Below are 24655 nucleotides of genomic sequence, written 5' to 3'. Positions count from 1 at the left end.
GTTAATCTGGCCTAGTGAGGTGTTGCATGGGGCAGCGGTGTTCCCAAGCATCACCCCATAGATTTTGGCGCATTCCCAGATTTACCAACATTGGTAGACCTGGGAGTGCGTCAAAATGGTATGCATCCCCATGAAAGGTGTAACGAGGATAAATATCTTTATTTCTCCCTGTTCCTTCCTTTCTACGTTTGCTGGATTCTGCAGCACACATGGAAAGAGGAAAATTCTTCAGGGGATTGCTTTTGTGCAAGAAGGTGCCCCTTGTTGCACAAAAACAATCCTGTTTACATTGCACGCACGCTTGCACCATGTTGCAAAGGTAGCTGCTTTGGCGCTAGGTAGCACATTGTACGCCAGCGCAGTGAAAAACAGGAATGCGCTGTAGAATGTTAGATACGGCGCATTCCTGCTCTCTCCCTATCATGCAGTGCAGCAAAGTGACTTTCTGCGCTGCATGTCTTTTTAATAAATGTGCCCCTAAGTGTAGTAAAAGAAAGTGCAGTATGGACAGATTTTTCACAGCGAAGAGAAAGGAGCAGTGCAGTGAGCCCAGATTTTCTCTTTATTAAACACCCCTCGAACGGTTATAAAAAGTGATTCCGTTTGCAGATTACAGATGTGCTCTAAACACCCTTCACAGAATAGTCAAAGGCAGAGGAGTCTACACAGATTTCCTCTTTTATTTTAAACCCCCCTCACAGTGTAACAAAAAGCAGTGCAGTTTGCACACATTAGCTTTCCTGTCAACAGCCCTCATAGAGCAGGGAAAAGCAATGCAACATTCAGATTTTCTCTGATAAACGGTTCACAGAGATTAGTAATATAGCAGAGCACAAATTTCTCACAAAGTAGCAAAAAGCAGTGCCATTTTCACAGACACCCTCTTCTGTCAATGTCCCACAAAGTGCAGTAAAAAGATGAGCAATGTGTACAGAGTCCTCATAGTGAGGTACGATGCATGGCAGTGTTCACAGATTACTCATAGTGCAGTACGATGCAGGGTAGTGTGAACAGATTCTTCGTAGTGCAGTAAAATGCAGTGCAGTGTGCACAAATTCCTCAGAGAGCAGTAAGATAAAGTGCAGTGTGCAGATTTTTCACAGTGCAGTTAAAAGCAGTACAGTGGGACAGGTTTCTCATGGTGCAGTAAGATGCAGTGGTGTGCACAGGTTTCTCGTAGTGCAGTAAGATGCAGTGCAGTGTGCATAGATTCCCCCTTAAACACAAATGATGACCACAAAGACCACCAGGGCCAGAAGGAAAGCCCCCACTCCCTCCCAGAGGTCCCCAGAAAGATGAGCCCAGCTCAGTCCAGCTCCTGGCAGTAACTTATCATAGTTCCATAAGATGCAGTGCAGTGACAAAGATTCCTTACAGCGCAGTATGTTACAGTGCAGTGCACAAATTCCTCATAGTGCAGTAAGATCCAGTCAGTGTGTACAGATTCCTCATAGTGCAGTAAAATGCAGTGCACAGATTCCTCACAGTGCAGTAAGATGCAATGCACAGATCCCATATAGTGCAGTAAGATGCAGTGCACAGATTCCTCACAGTGCAGTATTATGCAGTGCACAGACTCCTCACAGTGCAGTAAGATGCAGTGGTTATCTCATAGTGCAGTAAGTTGCAGTGCAGTGCACATCTATCTTATAGTGCATATCTCATAGTGCAGTAAGGTGCAGTGCAAAGATCCCTCACAGTGCAGTATGATGAGGTGCAGTGTGCACAGATTTCTCACAATGCAGTTAGAAGCAGTGCACAGATCCCCTCTTTAACACACATGATGCCCACAAACACCCCCAGGCCCGGAAGGAAAGCCCCCCAGAGCCCCCCGGATAGAAGAGCCCAGCCCGGCTCCTGCAGAGATTCCCTCCAGGATTATTCATTCTATTTCTACAAACACAGCAGAAGGTGCTGACAATCTCCGACCTGAGCAGAAACCTGTGCAGACATGTCCAGGCTCTCTTCTCCTCCTGGGGCTGTGGGGGCAGATCTGGGGCCTGAGGTGGGAAGGAGGGGTCTGTGAGTGTCTAAAGATGAAGGTAACTGCCCAGCAGACAGGGGTCCTTCCTCCTCTGCAGCAGGCTGGACACACCAGGAGAGGCTGGAAGTGATGTCAGCAGCCGCTGCTGCTGCTGTCTCTGCCGCCGCTGACCCGGAAGAGGAAACCCTTCTCTTTTCATACAAAGCGTTCCCCGTGGGTTTCATCAGCAGGCGAGGGGCGCCCTCTACTGGCCACTGACGCAACCGCCGCCTCCCGTCTCTAAGAGTGAATTGGAAATGACAGCCTGTATTTCATTAAATATATGAAAATGTAAGAAACTCCTAGAATTAAACTGGACAGCGTTTTTCTATTTTTCCTCTCTCTGGGTTCAATTCTTTATATTTGATAGGGCTGTGTATTTTCGAACAACTTTCCAACGATTTGCTCCAAATTAAGTTTTGCATTTGTCTGCATTTTTTACCCGCTCACTCCCCCCAAAGTTTCACTTACAAAACAAAATAAAGTAGATTGCAGTATCAATAAATCCATTAGACAGAACAATCAGGTTTGACTCACACAGATTTCTCTCTCAGTGGATGGTACCATGGCAATGAGTGAACGGTGCCGGGTCTGAAGGGTATTCCAGCACTAACAAATGTCGGACTCCTTCATACAGGCTCTTATTAGAGTTGCCACCTTTTGGTCATGTTTTAAGATTTTGCAATGGCCCGGATATTATTCTTCAATAAGACTTTGTATAAAAGTGTTTGTATTCATTTTTAACATGGCTTTGCTGTCTTTGTTTACTTTAACAATCAGCCGTGATTCATTAAGGGAGCTCCAGAACACATTTTAAAGTGATTTCTGCTTATATTTGATATTTTAAATTTGCACTGATTGGAGGAAACAATACCAGCTTTAAGTAATATTCCTACTTTTGTACTGCCAGGAACATTAAAATACTGGCCATGCCTATAAAAGACTGGCCAGGTGGTAACCCTCTCTCCTATCATAAGACACTCCGGCACACCATCGATGTACAAGTTCAGGAGGGCATCGTAGCACTGTCAGGCAAGTTGCATTCCTTGCCTTGGCAGTGACATCCGATCCGACATCCACACACAGAGCCTTCAAGTCTCACTCATCATGAGTGACAATCACACATTTAGAGAACGGTGCAGCAGTCTCACTCACACCTAGCTGAATCTTATAACTCCGAGATGGGGGAGGGCTAGAACTAGAACTCCATATGTGACTTAGCCCGCACTTCTACTGTGTGCAGAGTAGCCTTCTACAGCCAAAAAGAGAGATACTATTTATTTCATAGAGTTCAGCAAACCCACTTTCACCTTGACGGCTGCACAGATTATACTTTCGGTGTAATGTTAATTTGGATGTCTGTGTTAATGATTTGGATGTTACATGTGTACTCATCATTCCTATAATTTCACTAATGTCTCTTCCTCCGACATTATCAAAGTCAAATGTTATGTGACATCACTTCCTGTGAGGTCATCAGTAGGATAGTTTATTTTGGCGCCTAAGAATCTCAAAACCTTGAGCTCTCTGATGCACATACATGTGCACTCATCTGGAGTAAGGGGGAGGAGCATGCTCTTTGCTCAGAGACGAAAGCGTCTGGAAGCAGTGCAGGCGCTACCCTGACACGTTCCTGCCAAGCTATGCTATCAGCATTCAGACCAGAAGACTGATGATCTCAGCAAAAAGATATGAAATGTATGTTTCAGTTTAATTGCACTTCATGTCAGTGTTGGTCAACTTTACAAGGGTCACAAAGTGGTCCCTTGCTTGAGTTCCTATGAGTACCTTCAGTCTCCTGACTTTCACACTGTGCTGTTTCTGCTTGAAATTGTCCCTTAAAGAGCATACTGTCTTTTCTGAGAGAGAAGTGAAACTTATGTTTCCTAGAGAAAGTGGTTAAAGGCACTGTCTACCTTTCTGCTTATTCCTGGATTTGATTAAAGTGAGTTACAAATTCTGTGTTGAGGTGGGTTCACTAAGAGAAGCCCTTCCAAATTTACATTGACGCTCTCAGTGCCTTGGCTAAGATATGGAGGATAGGACCTCTGCTCCACTGGGCTGTGTCTGGCACACAAGATATTGCCTTTGAACTTCCTTCAGTTAACACCGACACATAAGGCAGATTGAAAGGGTGTCTGATGAAATATTTACATCCCACAAACAACACTACATAAACCGAGGAGACATCAAAGACTCATGTTGTTTGTACATTGAATATTTCAAATTTCTCTTGCACTACCTTTCATGTGTTTTTATACCCTATGTGCCTTATACTATCCTTATCTTGTAAAGTGCTCTGATACCTCTGGGTCTAGCCAGCTCTATATAAAACCTTCTAAATAAATAAATAAATAAATCTAGCATACCGTAAGTCATTGGAGGGTAGCAGTTGCTCCTGCTGAAGACAGTCTTCACCATACCCATGGGTTCAGGGGAAATAACACGCATGTGGCAGCAGAGACCATTTATGAAAAGACTGACTTCATGTTCAGCTTTTCTGCACAATACAAAGCCCCTGAAAGAGAAAAGAAAAAGGACTCTTCATTCAGAGTGCATCACTCCTTTTGCTTGCTTGTTTCTTTTTTCACTTTTTGCCATTGAGTTTCACAGTTGATTATTACATATGATTTGGGGTGACTGATGCTTCTAGGATGGAAATATAGGGTGGGGATGTTTGGGGGATGGATTTTAGTTTAGATTCTTTAAGGTTTAATTTTGTTCGGTTTACCAGACACATGCTCCTGCAAGTTGTACAGGATCGCTTTGTTTCTAATAACTAACGAATTGTTGTCAGAGAGTGAGATGGGATATAGTATAAAGTCATGGACTGATAACAGTTTGAATACTAAAATTAAGAGGGGGCAGTTATGTTGTTTGTTGAACATCACACCCCTGATATCCTGTTACTTCAAGAGACTCATTTACTAGGTAACAAATGTATGTTCCTGGGTCGTACATATACACCTGTTTCTATCATGCAGTATTTACTCAGTGGTCCACAGGGGTCCCCATTCTCAATTTGCCTCCGTAGGTCCTTCCCATTTTCAGTACAGACAGTTCATGTAGATGACATAGGTAGAAATGTCATTCTCTCCAAAGGGCTTTCCAATCATTCGCCAGTCCAATTAACCCTCTGACCTCGACAATGGGAGTTGAAGGGTATATTGTGTTTGAAGGCCTGGTGGCTGTTAGATAATACTCTTGTGAGACATCTGCAGGATGAGATCATAGACTATTTTTACATTATTCTTTACATTATTGCGGGTTCACGTCTGTAAACCCTGTGGCAAACAAGGTACTTAATTCCTCCCTTACGGCCGGCCACGTGCCTGGTATTTGGAAACACTCAAGAAGCCCTCTGCTGACCCCTCAGTGTCAGCAAATTACAGACCTATCTCACTATTACCATTTTTCTCCAAGGCCCTTGAGAAATATGTCAATTCAGTGATCTCTGACTACGCTGAAAAAAATTATCTCCTACACCAGAGCCAGTCGGGTTTCAGAACCAACTATAGTACAGAGACTGCCGTACTCGAAGTTTCTGACCTTATTAAGGAGAAGCTAGATCAGGGGGGGAACGCCATTCTGATTTTATTAAACCTTTCTGCGGCCTTTGATACCGTGCCACACTCTAGATTCCTGAACAGGCTACAGGAATGTGGAATAGGCGTCACCGTTCTGAATTGGTTTTCCTCCTTCCTTGAGGATAGATGCCAGATAGTCTGGATCCCCCCATTCATGACCCCCATCCCCAGCCTGAAAGTGGGAGTTCCTCAGGGCTCTATACTGAGTCCCACTCTTTTCAAACTATATATGTCCCCCCTGTCTCCACTGGCAGAAGCGTGGGGAGCTAAAATTATCTCTTACGCGGATGACACGCAGCTCCTGTTTAACTGCGACAAGGGAGCTGACTATGAAGGTGAATAGATTAACTCCTGTCTCTCAAAGGTGTTCTCTTTGTTGAGAAAGAACCAGTTAAAATGTGATCCTGAGAAATCTGAGGTCATCTTCTTTGGCTCCCCCACGCGCAGTGGAAACTCTGGTGGCCATCGGATATGTCACCGCCTCCCTTCGCTCTAAGCACTGTCAAAAATCTGCGCATCATGATGGACAGCACCCTCTCAATGAGATCTCAGGTCCAGTCTGTTGCAGGCTCCTGTTTTGTACTTCTACGAATGCTTAGAAAATTTCTCCCCCTCTTGCCTCTTGAACATAGGAAGACCGTAGTCCAGGCATTACTCATTTCCAGACTGGACTACGTCAACGTCCTGTACCTAGGCCTCCCTGAATATTCGCATAACCGCTTACAGGTGGTCCAGAATGCAGCCGCAAGAGCGGTCCTTCTGCTCAAGCCCAGGACTCATATCTCTACTCACCTCAAGGCCTTACACTGGCTTCCTGCAAAAAAAAAAGGATCAGTTTTAAGGCCTTGGTACTCTTCTTCAAGGCCCTTGAGGGAAACAGGGCGGAGTATCTCAGAAGAAGAGTCACACACTATGTGCCTCCAAGAACACTGAGGTACTCCACGCTGAACCTGGCATCCGTCCCCGGGATACACTGCGCCCGTTCCGGCGGCCGTTCCTTTCGGTTGCATGGAGCTCGTGCCTGGCACCTCCTACCTTTGACTCTCAGAAAGCTGTCCAATGTAACCATTTTCAGGAAAATGCTTAAAACCTGGCTTTTCCGTAACTAACTCCTGGTCTCTCGCCCCGTGGGGCAGTAGTGGATCTGATAGAGTCTTTTCAGCGCCAGGACACTCTTTCTGAGTGGCTGTGCGCTCTATAAATGCTCTTTCATCCAGTCATTCATTCTGCCTCCTCAGCAGTTACAGTCTGGGAAGCATTCAAGGTAGTACCTAGAGGATATACCATGGATCAGATTAGAAGCAAGCTCGAAAATTGGAAGAGGGAGTGTTAGACCTGGCAGCCTTAGCGTGGGTTTCCCCTGCATTTTTTGCCTTTGCCTCCTGTGTTTTACTGTGTGTTGGATTTTGTTTTTGCTAGTCTAGATGTTTTGGGCACTTTGCCACTGCTGTTCAGTGCCAAAGTGCAAGTGCACCCTCTGTAAATTGTTATCATGGATTAGTGTTTCCATATTTGGTTTACTGTTAAGTCCCTAGTACAGTGCACTGTGTGTGCCCAGGGCCTGTAAACCAAATGCTGCTAGTAGGTTTACAGCACTGATTGTGCCACCCACACAAGCAGCTTTGCAAAAGTGTCTCAGGCCTGCCATTGCAGTGCTTGTGTGCAGTCTTTTACTGCCATGTCAACCCCGCAAATGCACCCACTTGCCAGGCCCTAATTTTCCCTTTTCTTACATTTGAATCACCCCTCAGTAGGCCCAAGGTACCCCTGTGGGTAGGGTGCAGTGTATGTGAAAGGTAGGACATGCCCTGATGTGTGTGGCATGTCCTGATAGTGAAATACTGCCAATTTAGTTTTTCACTATTGAAAGGCTATCTGTCCCATAGGATGGAATGGGAAGTTTACTTATAACACTTCATAAGTATAACCGCCCATGGAAACAAGATAGGAAATATTTTGGTATGCCTGACTGGCTGCATTCAGAGTGGGGGAGAAGATTTCTTTCACACCTGAATGGGCATGGTCTGCCTTGGGCAATGCTGTTTTCGCCTCCTGCCAGAAAGCTGTACCAGAGAGGACATAACTAGTTTGGGATGGGCAAAGCACCAGAGAGCAAAGGAATTTGTGCTGTAAGAAGTGGGGCTGAGACCTGAGACTTTCAGATCACTTCTGTAATTCAAGAGGAACCTCTGCCAAGGAGAAGAGCTGAGAAGACTGAAAGAGAAGTTCTGCCCCTTTGCTGTGTGCTGTCTGTGGTTGGCCTGCAGTGGCTGTTTCTGCCAAGGGGAAGATAAAGAATTTGCTGTGTGCTGTGTCTCCTGCTTGAGGAAGATCTCCAAGGACTTGAAGTAGAGCTTGCCTCGTGTTGTGAAGTCACAGGGATACAAATACTTCACCACCAGCTCACCTGAACTTCCTTGCTGGGAGTTCTGACCTGCCAAGAGTTGCCTGTGGTTGTTTTGGGCCTCTGGAGGTTGTTTTGCCGATGGGAGCTGGAAAAGTAATGCAACTTCAAGAAGCGTGACTCATCCGCACCTGTTTCCGATGCATCGCTGAAGAAACTGGCACAGCGCATGCCCACGGCTCGAGAAATCACCACACGCCGAATCCCGTGCACCAATCTCTGAAGTCCGAGATCACCACACCAATTCCGACGCAGGCCCTGCTGTGCGGCTGCAAGAACAAACGCATCGTGGGACCGCGGCTGAAGAAGGCAACGCAGTGCCGTCACCGCCGCCGCAGCAAGAGCCGATGCATCCCTGATCCTCACACATCGCATCTCGGCGCCACGCCAAACGCCGGGCCGCAGTAAGAAACCGATGCATCAACTCCCCGCACAGTAAGAAACCAATGCATCACCTCGCCTTCAGTAAGGAACCAACGCATCACCGCCCCTGCGTGGTAATAAGGCATCGACGCATCAACTCCCCTGGAGTAACGAACCAATGCATCACGTTACCTGGCCATAAGGAATCGATGCTTCACCTTCCCTGCAACAGTTTTTGTTTGTGTGCGTGACGTACCAAAGGTACTTTGTGTGAAAAGTGTTGCATCTGAAATTTGTTTTGAACAGAACTATTTCTACCCTTTTGAGAGTCATATTTTTATTACTGTATTGTGGATTTTTGTCATTTTGGTCTTGTTTGGTTTAGATAAAGAATACTTATTTTTCTAAACTGGTGTGGTGTCCATTTGTAGGGTTTTCCCCAGTGCTTAATTTGAGCCCGAGCTTTCCGGTGCTGAGCACCGGCACTTAATTGGTTTCCGGTGCTCGGCACCAGCACCTAATTGTCAACACCACACTTAGGGCAGTCTGTCACAAGGTGGCGCTGCTCATGTAATTTAGAGATGAGCAGTATAATGGTTGTTTAGGAATACAATATACATTAAAAAAAATTACGAATCCCTGCCTCCCCAGCCATTCCTTTAGCTTTGGGGACCTGGAATAATCTGAACTGTTGCATTTACATGCGAGAGAGATGGTTAGTAGTTGTTTTGGCAGAGATGACAAGGGCGGTGGGTGGAGCAAGCTGCAGTGGCCTCCTGGTCAGGGCCCTGGCACTTAATATTTTAAAAATCAAGCACTGGTTTTCACTACCAAGGGGGTGAGCAGGGGTTATTTTAGAAGTGTATCTCCCTTACCCTGACTGGGAAGAAGGGTCCCTACTTGGACAAAGGTGCAAACCATTGCCAACTAGAGACCCCCATTTCTAACATTGGTGGTCAGCGGTGAGGATCTGGACTTACATTTGTGCCTTACATACAGTGATTGGTGTACATTACTAGTGTAGTGTAGGTCATTACACAACCACATACAATTGATGGAACTTTTTCTTTTGGACTTTCTATTTGCTACTTGAGAACTGCTGTTTTTCACCGTGACAAAACCAGCATCACTTGCATCTGTGGATATTGAGTTTGAAGAGGATAGGGTGGAAACCTACACTGTGCCACAATTGAAATCCATCTGCAAGAAATTTAAAATCTCAGTAAGAGGCCTCTCCAGGAAGGAGGAATACCAAAAGGTGCTGAGGGACTGGTTGTAATCAAAGAATGCCAGTGGGCATACTGACAAGCCTATGGAGGAGGCAGATAATTTAGATGGGCAGCAGGGTGGGCCATTGGTTCTGCCTGGATAGAGGGTGCTTTCCAGGGAGGGCAGCAGAGTATCTTCAAGAGGTCTGTCTCCAGAGGAGCTGGAGGACAGGGAGAGAAGCAGAGTGCGTGAATTGAAGCTTGCAAAGCTCAAGCTGGGGAAAGAGGGTGACATGAAGGATTAGAGATTGGAGTTAGAGAGGCAGTAACTGGCTCTAGAAGAAAATAGGATGCTCTTAGAGCATGAATGAGGTTTGAAGGAGCTGGACATAAAAGCCAAGAGTGTGGAGTCCAGTTCCAATAGTGGCAGCTTGTCATCAGTGCCTGGAGAAGGGAGAGTGTACATCCCCATGGAGGTAATCAAGGATTACGTTAAAAGTGATGACATTGGGCAGTGGTTCAGGGGGATGAGGTAGCAATGAGGTCCCACAGAATCCCTGAGAGAGATTGGGAGGTGGGGCTGTGGAGCCGATTTAAGGGAGGAAGACCTTGCTAGCCTTACCTAGTGAGGAGCAAATGGGTTATGCTCCTATGAAGGAAGCCTTAGTTAGGAGATATGGCTTAACCCCAGAACTGTACAGGCAGACGTTTAGGGCCTGTACGAAGCTTGAGTCAAGCACTTGGGTGGAGTATGTGCCTTATTTTGCCAGAGCACTGGATGGTTGAGTAAGGGGTACCCAGATAAATCCTTTTTGGGGGCTCTATGATTTAATGGCATGGGAGCACTTGTCTGGTAGTTATGCCAGCATTTGATTGTCAGCAAGCTGAATGACCTCAGGAAGCTTGCTGTGGAGGTGGACCGCTGGGTCAGTACCAGGGTCCACAAAGGTCATGTGGGAGACTCTGCCAAGTGTGGGCAGGGTCCCCAGCAGGAGAGTGGGGGGACAAGGTTAGACAGAAGGAGTTTCAAAAAGGGCCCCAAAGTAATTCCCAAGGGAACCAAGGGAAAGGTTCCCAGCCTCCATGTGATAAGAAACAAGGGGGCCCTTCAGGTAAGCCTACAGAAAAGGGTCCCCACCATTGTTATGCGTGCAATCAGGTGGGTCACTATAGAGGGGATTCCAGTTGTCCCCAATCGACCCCTGAACCCACTGGTGCACCACCCCGTGGGTTGACTGGTGTAGCCTTGGGGAGGAGTTGGAGTCCCAGGTGCAGTGGGAGCCCGCAGAGTTGACCTTGGCCTCATTAGTAACCCTGGGCGTGGTTCGCGAAGTAGCGCTATGCGTAGCTACGCAAAGTGCACTTCGCACTACGCGAGCTACGCGCAGCACTTCGCGAACTGCGTAGTACCTTGTTCGCACTGTGCAAGATGCCGTTTTCAATGATTGCACAGTGCGGACAAGCATCGGGCACTGTGCAATCATTGAAAACAGCATCTTGCACAGTGCGAGCTGTAGTTTTCTGCCGCTCGAGTAGATTTTTACTCGAGCGGCAGCTTTCTCAACACGAACTGGTGGTTTCTCATCACGAGCGGTCGCGAGCATACGCGACCACTCGCAATGAGAAACCTGACCTCCCTGCATTGAGAATCTCACCGGGAGGTTTATTTTCCACGCTCGCGATCGGCAACTTGATGTTGCTGATCGCGAACGAGGAAAAAGTCTCGCCGGGATGTCATTTTGCTTGCTCGCAGTCGCCAACTTGACGTTGAGGACTGCGAGCAAGCAAAAAATGACCACTGCACTACGCTACGCTACGCGTGTTTGCACTGTGCTACGTGCAATTCGCGTAGTGCGAAGTAGCACAAACTTCGCAAACTACGCGAGCGTAGCGTAGTGCTTTGCCCAGGCTTACTCACTAGGAGACAATGAGATGGTCCCTAGGACCCATCTGCCCGCTAACACCAAGAAATACAGACAGTGGGTAACCATCAATGAACATAGGGTGCAGGCTCTGAGAGACACTGAAGCTAGTGTGACAGCTGTCAGTTGTTGGCCAGTGTCTGAAGAGCAGGTGGTCCCCAATGTACTCTATCTAGTAGTTACAGCTGACAACTCAGAGTGCCTCAGCAAAGTGGCATTGGTTCCCTTTGAGTGGGGGAGGTCTCAGGTACCTTGAAAGTAGTTATGAGGCCAGCCATACCTGGTGACTGTCTGCTAGAAAACGATCTGGAGAGTTCTCCTTGGGAGAAGGTGAAACATAGGTCTAATTTGGAGATGTCGGGTTTGCCTGAGTGGGCGTGTGTGACCACTCGGTCTACGGCAACTGGTAAGGGCAATCAAGAGGACCAGGAGCCTGGAAGAATGGCCCAGGTGCCTGCCAAAAAGAGAGGAGGCAGGGGGTGCAGGAAACCGGCCCGATGTTTCCACGGTCCAGAAGTAGGCAGAACCTGAGGAGAATGGCCTGGTTCCTACAGGGGAGCAAGTGGCCGAACTGGGGGACCTGCCTGAGCTGACCCATTGGCAGCGGGAAGGGGGCCCCTCCAGGGAGGATTTCTGCAAGGAGCAGCAGGAATGCCCCTGTCTTGTTGGTTTGTGGCAGCAGGCTGCAAACCAGGCAGCAGGTGATCAGTCTTGGTCACACTGGATTTACTGGGAGAATGGTCTCCTGTATAGCGAGCCTAAGGTTACTGATCCTGGGTCAGCCCGTGTGCTGGAGGTACCCAAGCGCTTCAGAGCCTTCCTACTGGGTTTGGCTCATGATGTGCCTTTAGCAGGACATTTGGGGCAGGACAAGACCTTTGAGAGGCTTGTCACCCACTTTTTCTGGCCCTAAATGTACAAGAGTTCAGATATTCATTGCAGGACCTGTCAGACTTGCCAGGCAAGTGGTAAGAGTGAGAGGAAGTGTAAGGCTCCTCTACAACCTCTCCCTGTCGTCAGCACACCCTTTGAGATGGTGGGTATTGATATTGTGGGGCCTCAGGACATGGGCAACATGTACATCCTGGTCTCGGTGGACCATGCCACCCTGTACCTGGAAGCCATCCTCCTCCGGACTGTGACAGCCCTGTGGTCAGTCAGGCATTGATGGCGATCTTCTCCCGTGTGGGATTCCCCAGAGAGGTGGTGTCTGACTGGGGGACCAATTTCATATCTAGGCATATGAAATCTCTGTGGCAGGAGTGCAGTGTTACCTATAAGTTTAGCCCGCCTTACCACCCCCACCCCAGAGAAATGGGCTGGCTGAGAGATTCAAACGGACCTTGAAGGGCATGATTATGGGTCCTGGTGAACCCATGAGGCGTAAGTGGGATGTCCTCTTACCATGTCTTTTGTTTTTTACAGGGAGGTACTGCAGAAGGCCTTAGGGTTCAGTCCCTTTGAACTCCTCTATGGGCATCATGTAAGAGGACCCTGAGTCTGGTCAAAGAAGGCTGGGAAAAAGCTCCCGGTAAACCTCCCCGAGATGTATATAGCTACATGCTGGCCTTCAGGAACCAGACTAAGCACTTCAGACAACTCGCTCAGGCGAATCTGGAAGCCAGCCAGGAAGAGATGAAGCAGTGGTACAATCAGAATGCCACTTAGATCGAGTTTCAGTCTGGCCAGAAAGTGTGGGTCATGGCCCCAGTGGATCCTTGTGCGCTCCAGGATAAATGGACTGGACCATTTGAGGTGGTGGAGCGCAAGAGTAAAGTCACCCATCTGGTAAACTTGAGGTCTCCCAGGAACCCTTTGCGGGTCCTACATGTGAACCGCCTCCAGCCCCACTTGGAGAGGTCTGAAGTGGGCATGCTCCTAGCGACAGATGATGGAATGCAAGAGGAGGCTGAGCCTCTCCCTAACCTCCTGTCAGCTAAGGAGCACAATGGGTCAGTGGACAGTGTAAACCTCACCCCTGTCCTGACTCATGAACAGCAGAGTGGCTGCCACCAACTGTTGGGACAGTTTGCTGCAATGTTCTTGACCCCTGGTATCACTCAGTGGTGTGTCCATGATGTTGACACTGGGGACAGTCCTCCTGTAAAGCACAACATTTACAGATTGACTGACATGGTCAAAGCTAGCATCAAGGAGGAAGTCTCTAAGATGTTGGCTCAAGGGGTTATTGAGCCCTCCAACAGCCCTTGGTCCAGCCCAGTGGTCTTGTTCCCAAAGGTTGCCACACCCGGTGCCACACCAGAACTACGGTTCTGTGTGGACTTTAGAGGGCCCAATGCCTTCACCAGGACTGACGCACACCCCATCCCCAGAGTTGATGAGCTCATAGATCAGTTAGGAGCTGCCAAGTACCTCAGTACGTTTGACTTAACGTCTGGTAGATTGCCTTACTGATAGGGCAAAGGAGAGGTCTGCATTTTCAACACCAGAGGGGCACTACCAGTTCCGAGTAATGCGCTTTGGGTTAAAGAATGCCCCTGCCACCTTTCAGAGACTGGTCAATCAGGTGTTGGCAGGGCTGGAGAATTTCAGTGCCGCCTACCTGGATGACATCGCAGTGTTCAGTGCCCCTTGGGAGGAATATCTGCGTCACCTCTGGGAAGTGTTGAATGCTCTGCAGAGGGCAGACCTCACGATCAAGGCCAACAAGTGCCAGATCGGGTAGGGATCAGTGGTGTACTTGGGACACCAGATAGGGAAAGGCCAGGTGGCGCCCCTACAACCCAAGATTAATACCATTCTGGCTTGGGAACCCCCCAAGACCCAGACAGAGGTTAGAGTCTTCTTAGGACTCACCGGGTATTAAAAGAGATTTGTCAAGAATTATGGCACCATTGTTGCTCCCTTGACCTAGGTGACTTCCAGGAAGCTGCCCAGGAAAGTGAACTGGACTGACGCCTGTCAGGAAGCTTTTGATGCCCTGAAATCTGCCATGTGCACGGCGCCAATGCTCAAGGCACCCAACTTCTCACAGGAATTCTTGGTCAGATGCTTCAGAGTATGGCGTGGGAGCTGTGCTCTCACAACAAAATGAGGAGGGCCTAGACCAAAAACAACAAAGTCAGTGTAAATCAAGTCAATAAAGGGGGCACTACTAATAAGAGGAGCACTGGTCCACAAATTCCGAACAAGCCGATATGTTGTTGAGAAGAGTGTAGACCTCAATGAATATTACCCATTTGGTATAAAAGCCCTCACTCGCCAACCTGGTTGGTGACATGCTTCATCATCGGGCTCCACTGGGATGACCGAATGTCATCCCAGTGTGCTACAACGCCAGGTTACTGCAGAGCGGGGTTCTTGTGTGGTGATAGTGAATTTAAAATATCCAATTAAGTCAAAAATAAAACTTTAATAATTTTGCTAATTGGAAAAGACTAAAAGGGAGTGAAGGTCAAAAAATAGAAGACCTGTTTCACTCCACGGCGGTCAACATGTTTCTGCCTCTGTGAGTGTTCGTCAGGCTTTCATCAGGACCAGAGTGGATGTGCGGAGCCCCGGTGGTATGAACGCGCTAAGGTTCACCCTACCGTGGACTGCTGTGTGAAAAATTATTTACAGTGAAAAATCCGCCACCGGCAGCTAGAGGCTGTATAGGTGACACACGGGTGCTGAGCAGCAAGGGCGGTGTGCCATTTTACTCCCACCCCCCTCCCGGGATCCTTGAGGCATCAAACGGATTGGCCTCTTTAATAAACTCGTTCCTCTCCCCCATTATATATACTTTTTGGCAGATTTTTCACTGTAAATAATTTTTCACACAGCAGTCCAAAAACAATCCTGTTTACAACGCACGCACGCTTGCACCATGTTGCAAAGGTAGCTGCTTTGGCGCTAGGTAGCACATTGTACGCCAGCGCAGAGAAAAACAGGAATGCGCTGTAGAATGTTAGATACGGCGCATTCCTGCTCTCTCCCTATCATGCAGTGCAGCAAAGTGACTTTCTGCGCTGCATGTCTTTTTAATAAATGTGCCCCTAAGTGTAGTAAAAGAAAGTGCAGTATGGACAGATTTTTCACAGTGAAGAGAAAGGAGCAGTGCAGTGAGCCCAGATTTTCTCTTTATTAAACACCCCTCGAACGGTTATAAAAAGTGATTCCGTTTGCAGACTACAGATGTGCTCTAAACACCCTTCACAGAATAGTCAAAGGCAGAGGAGTCTACACAGATTTCCTCTTTTATTTTAAACCCCCCTCACAGTGTAACAAAAAGCAGTGCAGTTTGCACACATTAGCTTTCCTGTCAACAGCCCTCATAGAGCAGGGAAAAGCAATGCAACATTCAGATTTTCTCTGATAAACGGTTCACAGAGATTAGTAATATAGCAGAGCACAAATTTCTCACAAAGTAGCAAAAAGCAGTGCCATTTTCACAGACACCCTCTTCTGTCAATGTCCCACAAAGTGCAGTAAAAAGATGAGCAATGTGTACAGAGTCCTCATAGTGAGGTACGATGCATGGCAGTGTTCACAGATTACTCATAGTGCAGTACGATGCAGGGTAGTGTGAACAGATTCTTCGTAGTGCAGTAAAATGCAGTGCAGTGTGCACAAATTCCTCAGAGAGCAGTAAGATAAAGTGCAGTGTGCAGATTTTTCACAGTGCAGTTAAAAGCAGTACAGTGGGACAGGTTTCTCATGGTGCAGTAAGATGCAGTGGTGTGCACAGGTTTCTCGTAGTGCAGTAAGATGCAGTGCAGTGTGCATAGATTCCCCCTTAAACACAAATGATGACCACAAAGACCACCAGGGCCAGAAGGAAAGCCCCCACTCCCTCCCAGAGGTCCCCAGAAAGATGAGCCCAGCTCAGTCCAGCTCCTGGCAGTAACTTATCATAGTTCCATAAGATGCAGTGCAGTGACAAAGATTCCTTACAGCGCAGTATGTTACAGTGCAGTGCACAAATTCCTCATAGTGCAGTAAGATCCAGCCAGTGTGTACAGATTCCTCATAGTGCAGTAAAATGCAGTGCACAGATTCCTCACAGTGCAGTAAGATGCAATGCACAGATCCCATATAGTGCAGTAAGATGCAGTGCACAGATTCCTCACAGTGCAGTATTATGCAGTGCACAGACTCCTCACAGTGCAGTAAGATGCAGTGGTTATCTCATAGTGCAGTAAGTTGCAGTGCAGTGCACATCTATCTTATAGTGCATATCTCATAGTGCAGTAAGGTGCAGTGCAAAGATCCCTCACAGTGCAGTATGATGAGGTGCAGTGTGCACAGATTTCTCACAATGCAGTTAGAAGCAGTGCACAGATCCCCTCTTTAACACACATGATGCCCACAAACACCCCCAGGCCCGGAAGGAAAGCCCCCCAGAGCCCCCCGGATAGAAGAGCCCAGCCCGGCTCCTGCAGAGATTCCCTCCAGGATTATTCATTCTATTTCTACAAACACAGCAGAAGGTGCTGACAATCTCCGACCTGAGCAGAAACCTGTGCAGACATGTCCAGGCTCTCTTCTCCTCCTGGGGCTGTGGGGGCAGATCTGGGGCCTGAGGTGGGAAGGAGGGGTCTGTGAGTGTCTAAAGATGAAGGTAACTGCCCAGCAGACAGGGGTCCTTCCTCCTCTGCAGCAGGCTGGACACACCAGGAGAGGCTGGAAGTGATGTCAGCAGCCGCTGCTGCTGCTGTCTCTGCCGCCGCTGACCCGGAAGAGGAAACCCTTCTCTTTTCATACAAAGCGTTCCCCGTGGGTTTCATCAGCAGGCGAGGGGCGCCCTCTACTGGCCACTGACGCAACCGCCGCCTCCCGTCTCTAAGAGTGAATTGGAAATGACAGCCTGTATTTCATTAAATATATGAAAATGTAAGAAACTCCTAGAATTAAACTGGACAGCGTTTTTCTATTTTTCCTCTCTCTGTGTTCAATTCTTTATATTTGATAGGGCTGTGTATTTTCGAACAACTTTCCAACGATTTGCTCCAAATTAAGTTTTGCATTTGTCTGCATTTTTTACCCGCTCACTCCCCCCAAAGTTTCACTTACAAAACAAAATAAAGTAGATTGCAGTATCAATAAATTCATTAGACAGAACAATCAGGTTTGACTCACACAGATTTCTCTCTCAGTGGATGGTACCATGGCAATGAGTGAACGGTGCCGGGTCTGAAGGGTATTCCAGCACTAACAAATGTCGGACTCCTTCATACAGGCTCTTATTAGAGTTGCCACCTTTTGGTCATGTTTTAAGATTTTGCAATGGCCCGGATATTATTCTTCAATAAGACTTTGTATAAAAGTGTTTGTATTCATTTTTAACATGGCTTTGCTGTCTTTGTTTACTTTAACAATCAGCCGTGATTCATTAAGGGAGCTCCAGAACACATTTTAAAGTGATTTCTGCTTATATTTGATATTTTAAATTTGCACTGATTGGAGGAAACAATACCAGCTTTAAGTAATATTCCTACTTTTGTACTGCCAGGAACATTAAAATACTGGCCATGCCTATAAAAGACTGGCCAGGTGGTAACCCTCTCTCCTATCATAAGACACTCCGGCACACCATCGATGTACAAGTTCAGGAGGGCATCGTAGCACTGTCAGGCAAGTTGCATTCCTTGCCTTGGCAGTGACATCCGATCCGACATCCACACACAGAGCCTTCAAGTCTCACTCATCATGAGTGACAATCACACATTTAGAGAACGGTGCAGCAGTCTCACTCACACCTAGCTGAATCTTATAACTCCGAGATGGGGGAGGGCTAGAACTAGAACTCCATATGTGACTTAGCCCGCACTTCTACTGTGTGCAGAGTAGCCTTCTACAGCCAAAAAGAGAGATACTATTTATTTCATAGAGTTCAGCAAACCCACTTTCACCTTGACGGCTGCACAGATTATACTTTCGGTGTAATGTTAATTTTGATGTCTGTGTTAATGATTTGGATGTTACATGTGTACTCATCATTCCTATAATTTCACTAATGTCTCTTCCTCCGACATTATCAAAGTCAAATGTTATGTGACATCACTTCCTGTGAGGTCATCAGTAGGATAGTTTATTTTGGCGCCTAAGAATCTCAAAACCTTGAGCTCTCTGATGCACATACATGTGCACTCATCTGGAGTAAGGGGGAGGAGCATGCTCTTTGCTCAGAGACGAAAGCGTCTGGAAGCAGTGCAGGCGCTACCCTGACACGTTCCTGCCAAGCTATGCTATCAGCATTCAGACCAGAAGACTGATGATCTCAGCAAAAAGATATGAAATGTATGTTTCAGTTTAATTGCACTTCATGTCAGTGTTGGTCAACTTTACAAGGGTCACAAAGTGGTCCCTTGCTTGAGTTCCTATGAGTACCTTCAGTCTCCTGACTTTCACACTGTGCTGTTTCTGCTTGAAATTGTCCCTTAAAGAGCATACTGTCTTTTCTGAGAGAGAAGTGAAACTTATGTTTCCTAGAGAAAGTGGTTAAAGGCACTGTCTACCTTTCTGCTTATTCCTGGATTTGATTAAAGTGAGTTACAAATTCTGTGTTGAGGTGGGTTCACTAAGAGAAGCCCTTCCAAATTTACATTGACGCTCTCAGTGCCTTGGCTAAGATATGGAGGATAGGACCTCTGCTCCACTGGGCTGTGTCTGGCACACAAGATATTGCCTTTGAACTTCCTTCAGTTAACACCGACACATAAGGCAGATTGAAAGGGTGTCTGATGAAATATTTACATCCCACAAACAACACTACATAAACCGAGGAGACATCAAAGACTCATGTTGTTTGTACATTGAATATTTCAAATTTCTCTTGCACTACCTTTCATGTGTTTTTATACCCTATGTGCCTTATACTATCCTTATCTTGTAAAGTGCTCTGATACCTCTGGGTCTAGCCAGCTCTATATAAAACCTTCTAAATAAATAAATAAATAAATCTAGCATACCGTAAGTCATTGGAGGGTAGCAGTTGCTCCTGCTGAAGACAGTCTTCACCATACCCATGGGTTCAGGGGAAATAACACGCATGTGGCAGCAGAGACCATTTATGAAAAGACTGACTTCATGTTCAGCTTTTCTGCACAATACAAAGCCCCTGAAAGAGAAAAGAAAAAGGACTCTTCATTCAGAGTGCATCACTCCTTTTGCTTGCTTGTTTCTTTTTTCACTTTTTGCCATTGAGTTTCACAGTTGATTATTACATATGATTTGGGGTGACTGATGCTTCTAGGATGGAAATATAGGGTGGGGATGTTTGGGGGATGGATTTTAGTTTAGATTCTTTAAGGTTTAATTTTGTTCGGTTTACCAGACACATGCTCCTGCAAGTTGTACAGGATCGCTTTGTTTCTAATAACTAACGAATTGTTGTCAGAGAGTGAGATGGGATATAGTATAAAGTCATGGACTGATAACAGTTTGAATACTAAAATTAAGAGGGGGCAGTTATGTTGTTTGTTGAACATCACACCCCTGATATCCTGTTACTTCAAGAGACTCATTTACTAGGTAACAAATGTATGTTCCTGGGTCGTACATATACACCTGTTTCTATCATGCAGTATTTACTCAGTGGTCCACAGGGGTCCCCATTCTCAATTTGCCTCCGTAGGTCCTTCCCATTTTCAGTACAGACAGTTCATGTAGATGACATAGGTAGAAATGTCATTCTCTCCCAAGGGCTTTCCAATCATTCGCCAGTCCAATTAACCCTCTGACCTCGACAATGGGAGTTGAAGGGTATATTGTGTTTGAAGGCCTGGTGGCTGTTAGATAATACTCTTGTGAGACATCTGCAGGATGAGATCATAGACTATTTTTACATTATTCTTTACATTATTGCGGGTTCACGTCTGTAAACCCTGTGGCAAACAAGGTACTTAATTCCTCCCTTACGGCCGGCCACGTGCCTGGTATTTGGAAACACTCAAGAAGCCCTCTGCTGACCCCTCAGTGTCAGCAAATTACAGACCTATCTCACTATTACCATTTTTCTCCAAGGCCCTTGAGAAATATGTCAATTCAGTGATCTCTGACTACGCTGAAAAAAATTATCTCCTACACCAGAGCCAGTCGGGTTTCAGAACCAACTATAGTACAGAGACTGCCGTACTCGAAGTTTCTGACTTTATTATGGAGAAGCTAGATCAGGGGGGGAAAGCCATTCTGATTTTATTAAACCTTTCTGCGGCCTTTGATACCGTGCCACACTCTAGATTCCTGAACAGGCTACAGGAATGTGGAATAGGCGTCACCGTTCTGAATTGGTTTTCCTCCTTCCTTGAGGATAGATGCCAGGAAGTCTGGATCCCCCCATTCATGACCCCCATCCCCAGCCTGAAAGTGGGAGTTCCTCAGGGCTCTATACTGAGTCCCACTCTTTTCAAACTATATATGTCCCCCCTGTCTCCACTGGCAGAAGCGTGGGGAGCTAAAATTATCTCTTACGCGGATGACACGCAGCTCCTGTTTAACTGCGACAAGGGAGCTGACTATGAAGGTGAATAGATTAACTCCTGTCTCTCAAAGGTGTTCTCTTTGTTGAGAAAGAACCAGTTAAAATGTGATCCTGAGAAATCTGAGGTCATCTTCTTTGGCTCCCCCACGCGCAGTGGAAACTCTGGTGGCCATCGGATATGTCACCGCCTCCCTTCGCTCTAAGCACTGTCAAAAATCTGCGCATCATGATGGACAGCACCCTCTCAATGAGATCTCAGGTCCAGTCTGTTGCAGGCTCCTGTTTTGTACTTCTACGAATGCTTAGAAAATTTCTCCCCCTCTTGCCTCTTGAACATAGGAAGACCGTAGTCCAGGCATTACTCATTTCCAGACTGGACTACGTCAACGTCCTGTACCTAGGCCTCCCTGAATATTCGCTTAACCGCTTACAGGTGGTCCAGAATGCAGCCGCAAGAGCGGTCCTTTTGCTCAAGCCCAGGACTCATATCTCTACTCACCTCAAGGCCTTACACTGGCTTCCTGCAAAAAAAAAAGGATCAGTTTTAAGGCCTTGGTACTCTTCTTCAAGGCCCTTGAGGGAAACAGGGCGGAGTATCTCAGAAGAAGAGTCACACACTATGTGCCTCCAAGAACACTGAGGTACTCCACGCTGAACCTGGCATCCGTCCCCGGGATACACTGCGCCCGTTCCGGCGGCCGTTCCTTTCGGTTGCATGGAGCTCGTGCCTGGCACCTCCTACCTTTGACTCTCAGAAAGCTGTCCAATGTAACCATTTTCAGGAAAATGCTTAAAACCTGGGTTTTCCATAACTAACTCCTGGTCTCTCGCCCCGTGGGGCAGTAGTGGATCTGATAGAGTCTTTTCAGCGCCAGGACACTCATTCTGAGTGGCTCTGCCCTCTATAAATGCTCTTTCATCCAGTCATTCATTCAGCCTCCTCAGCAGTTACAGTCTGGGAAGCATTCAAGGTAGTACCTAGAGGATATACCATGGCTCAGATTAGGAGCAAGCTCGAAAATTGGAAGAGGGAGTGTTAGACCTGGCATCCTTAGCGTGGGTTTCCCCTGCATTTTTTGCCTTTGCCTCCTGTGTTTTACTGTGTGTTGGATTTTGTTTTTGCTAGTCTAGATGTTTTGGGCACTTTGCCACTGCTGTTCAGTGCCAAAGTGCAAGTGCACCCTCTGTAAATTGTTATCATGGATTAGTGTTTCCATATTTGGTTTACTGTTAAGTCCCTAGTACAGTGCACTGTGTGTGCCCAGGGCCTGTAAACCAAATGCTGCTAGTAGGTTTACAGCACTGATTGTGCCACCCACACAAGCAGCTTTGCAAAAGTGTCTCAGGCCTGCCATTGCAGTGCTTGTGTGCAGTCTTTTACTGCCATATCAACCCCGCAAATGCACCCACTTGCCAGGCCCTAATTTTCCCTTTTCTTACATTTGAATCACCCCTCAGTAGGCCCAAGGTACCCCTGTGGGTAGGGTGCAGTGTATGTGAAAGGTAGGACATGCCCTGATGTGTGTGGCATGTCCTGATAGTGAAATACTGCCAATTTAGTTTTTCACTATTGAAAGGCTATCTGTCCCATAGGATGGAATGGGAAGTTTACTTATAACACTTCATAAGTATAACCGCCCATGGAAACAAGATAGGAAATATTTTGGTATGCCTGACTGGCTGCATTCAGAGTGGGGGAGAAGATTTCTTTCACACCTGAATGGGCATGGTCTGCCTTGGGCAATGCTGTTTTCGCCTCCTGCCAGAAAGCTGTACCAGAGAGGACATAACTAGTTTGGGATGGGCAAAGCACCAGAGAGCAAAGGAATTTGTGCTGTAAGAAGTGGGGCTGAGACCTGAGACTTTCAGATCACTTCTGTAATTCAAGAGGAACCTCTGCCAAGGAGAAGAGCTGAGAAGACTGAAAGAGAAGTTCTGCCCCTTTGCTGTGTGCTGTCTGTGGTTGGCCTGCAGTGGCTGTTTCTGCCAAGGGGAAGATAAAGAATTTGCTGTGTGCTGTGTCTCCTGCTTGAGGAAGATCTCCAAGGACTTGAAGTAGAGCTTGCCTCGTGTTGTGAAGTCACAGGGATACAAATACTTCACCACCAGCTCACCTGAACTTCCTTGCTGGGAGTTCTGACCTGCCAAGAGGTGCCTGTGGTTGTTTTGGGCCTCTGGAGGTTGTTTTGCCGATGGGAGCTGGAAAAGTAATGCAACTTCAAGAAGCGTGACTCATCCGCACCTGTTTCCGATGCATCGCTGAAGAAACTGGCACAGCGCATGCCCACGGCTCGAGAAATCACCACACGCCGAATCCCGTGCACCAATCTCTGAAGTCCGAGATCACCACACCAATTCCGACGCAGGCCCTGCTGTGCGGCTGCAAGAACAAACGCATCGTGGGACCGCGGCTGAAGAAGGCAACGCAGTGCTGTCACCGCCGCCGCAGCAAGAGCCGATGCATCCCTGATCCTCACACATCGCATCTCGGCGCCACGCCAAACGCCGGGCCGCAGTAAGAAACCGATGCATCAACTCCCCGCACAGTAAGAAACCAATGCATCACCTCGCCTTCAGTAAGGAACCAACGCATCACCGCCCCTGCGTGGTAATAAGGCAGCGACGCATCAACTCCCCTGGAGTAACGAACCAATGCATCACGTTACCTGGCCATAAGGAATCGATGCTTCACCTTCCCTGCAACAGTTTTTGTTTGTGTGCGTGACGTACCAAAGGTACTTTGTGTGAAAAGTGTTGCATCTGAAATTTGTTTTGAACAGAACTATTTCTACCCTTTTGAGAGTCATATTTTTATTACTGTATTGTGGATTTTTGTCATTTTGGTCTTGTTTGGTTTAGATAAAGAATACTTATTTTTCTAAACTGGTGTGGTGTCCATTTGTAGGGTTTTCCCCAGTGCTTAATTTGAGCCCGAGCTTTCCGGTGCTGAGCACCGGCACTTAATTGGTTTCCGGTGCTCGGCACCAGCACCTAATTGTCAACACCACACTTAGGGCAGTCTGTCACAAGGTGGCGCTGCTCATGTAATTTAGAGATGAGCAGTATAATGGTTGTTTAGGAATACAATATACATTAAAAAAAATTACGAATCCCTGCCTCCCCAGCCATTCCTTTAGCTTTGGGGACCTGGAATAATCTGAACTGTTGCATTTACATGCGAGAGAGATGGTTAGTAGTTGTTTTGGCAGAGATGACAAGGGCGGTGGGTGGAGCAAGCTGCAGTGGCCTCCTGGTCAGGGTCCTGGCACTTAATATTTTAAAAATCAAGCACTGGTTTTCACTACCAAGGGGGTGAGCAGGGGTTATTTTAGAAGTGTATCTCCCTTACCCTGACTGGGAAGAAGGGTCCCTACTTGGACAAAGGTGCAAACCATTGCCAACTAGAGACCCTCATTTCTAACATTGGTGGTCAGCGGTGAGGATCTGGACTTACATTTGTGCCTTACATACAGTGATTGGTGTACATTACTAGTGTAGTGTAGGTCATTACACAACCACATACAATTGATGGAACTTTTTCTTTTGGACTTTCTATTTGCTACTTGAGAACTGCTGTTTTTCACCGTGACAAAACCAGCATCACTTGCATCGGTGGATATTGAGTTTGAAGAGGATAGGGTGGAAACCTACACTGTGCCACAACTGAAATCCATCTGCAAGAAATTTAAAATCTCAGTAAGAGGCCTCTCCAGGAAGGAGGAAT

The 24655-nt window shown here is 47.0% G+C and overlaps 1 protein-coding gene across 2 annotated transcripts in view; it reads right to left on the bottom strand.

Moving 5' to 3' along the window:
* The window catches only part of LOC146839071 (uncharacterized), a 128402-nt gene extending 111228 nt beyond the window's left edge, over positions 1-17174 (bottom strand). The window contains exons 1-2 of one of the 2 annotated variants that reach the window (XM_085603090.1): positions 16958-17174; positions 4393-4541 (exon numbers count right to left, since the gene is read on the bottom strand). The gene's annotated coding sequence lies outside the window, so the exon portion shown is untranslated. Of the gene's footprint in view, positions 1-1929; positions 2153-4392; positions 4542-16957 lie in introns of those variants that run through there. The other variant, XM_085603091.1, reaches the window with a different exon arrangement.
* Between the last annotated feature and the right edge of the window lie 7481 nt (positions 17175-24655).

Source organism: Triturus cristatus, chromosome 4_2 (assembly GCF_964204655.1).
Source record: "Triturus cristatus chromosome 4_2, aTriCri1.1, whole genome shotgun sequence".
Taxonomy (NCBI): Eukaryota; Metazoa; Chordata; class Amphibia; order Caudata; family Salamandridae; genus Triturus; species Triturus cristatus.
The sequence above is the reverse complement of the archived record's forward strand: the minus strand, read 5'-3'. Positions and strand labels throughout refer to the sequence as shown.